Source organism: Coffea eugenioides, chromosome 6 (assembly GCF_003713205.1).
Source record: "Coffea eugenioides isolate CCC68of chromosome 6, Ceug_1.0, whole genome shotgun sequence".
Taxonomy (NCBI): Eukaryota; Viridiplantae; Streptophyta; class Magnoliopsida; order Gentianales; family Rubiaceae; genus Coffea; species Coffea eugenioides.
In genome coordinates, this window is record NC_040040.1 from 24,673,147 (window position 1) to 24,675,087 (window position 1,941).

The following is a 1,941-nucleotide window of genomic DNA, read 5'->3' on the forward strand; positions in this document are numbered from 1 at the left end:
ATCAATTTCCAGATTTTTTATTCCTTCCTTTTTTTCTTTATTTTTGCTCCTAGTTTCTTTTGTACTTTATCCTCCAAATGATCCTTTGCTTTGTCTTTATCTTGTACATGAAGTTCATCTATCAATATCCTTCCAAATATCACAGATTAAAGCATTAATCCACTCATTTAACATGTTTTGATTACTCAAACAACACATAAGAAATTTACACCAAAAAGAGTTCAAATATGGCTTTAATCTTCTCAAAACATAACAACAGTTCATGCCAAACTTGTACAAAATGTACGTTAAATATTCACTTATCAAATTCCCCCACACTTGAATCATTGCTTGTCCTTAAGCAATTCACTCATAATCAGCTTGAATGATTCAAAAAGGTGAAACAATACATGTACTTTTTGTCCAATTTAATTCCTCATGACTTGGAAATCAATCATTATGCTATTGTTTAAATTGCACTAAATACTCATAATATCAAGTAAAGAAAAGATAATTATGACCTAATTTTAACAAATTCAACTTAATATCTCATCCTAACCTAATTCACAAATAAGCAACTTATATAGTCAATTTATAGCTTTCTTCCTCTTATAATCATCTTTTTTGCAAAATTTAATAACTAAGAGGGACTTATTCTTACTTGATTTTACTTAAATAGTGAAAATGCCTTTTGACGCGAAAATCGACACTTTTAGGTGAAGATCCCCAATTACTCAACATTTCACTTATTCAAATTGCTATGCATACTCTTAATTCAAGTACCTTTTGACGCGAAAATCGACATTTGTAGATGCCAATCCCCGGTTACTTGGCACAAGAATTATTGGAGTAGAACAAATATATATTTTTTCTATTTATTTATTTATATATATATTATATATATTTTTTGAACAATCAAACAATAACTAGATATTCCCTCATTGAAAATGTATAAGAATAATTAAAGGAAGAGTATGGCTTTTTATTGACTAGATCAATCACTTACTTGTAAAATTAAGTAAAAAGGAGAAATCTTATTAAATATGTAAAATTATAGGCATAATTTTCCTTACTTAATCGGATATATTTTCTAAAATGCAAAAATCCTAATTGCATAATAACCAATTCCAAGTTAACTGTGGATTAAATCTTCCCAAAATACATATAACATTTCAACAAATGGAAGAATTAGATACTTCAGGTTGGAACAATTTGGCCCATAAAAGTGCAAATATTTGAGATATTTTGGCTATAATGAAATATTTGAAAAATTTTGGAAACATTTTGACAGAGTTTCCCCTTATAAGTGGACAAAACTCCCTGTCAACATTCCCAATTTCAAGAAAATTATCCACATGTCAATATTTCAACATATAATTCCAACATTTCTAAACCACAATGAACTGAAAACATGCACTTCACGACACAATCAAGGCATAAGGTAATCAAAACACAAAATACCCTCCCCCACACTTAAAATTCTCAATGTCCTCATTGGGAAAGAAGGGAAAAGAAACTAGTACTCCCCTATAAAGAAGTGGTGATGCAATTTGAAGCCACGAACATCACGAACAACCCAATTCTGTTCAAACTGAAACAAGGGATAAGGTGAAACATAAGTAGCACAAGATTAACAAAAGAGATAAAGACTTCGAGTTTTAAACATAAGAAAAGCAAGAAAAACAAAAGACTTGAAAGTTGTTATGTTCACAACAAAAGAAACATCATGAGAGGGATCTTCATCAAGGCAGTGTAGAATCAGGATCAATGCTCTCAACAGCACCTTGTGGCCCTGGGATGTACCAATGTGACCCTCCTCAGTGGTAGGAATCGGAGAAGGGGAACAGCGAATGTGGAAATGGTCTTCCAACGCCCAAAGGTGCCGATCATGTCTCTCCAGCCGCTGTGTGAGGACTCGCTCCTGTTGGTCAATTCGCTCCATAACTCTGGTCTCCATACAGC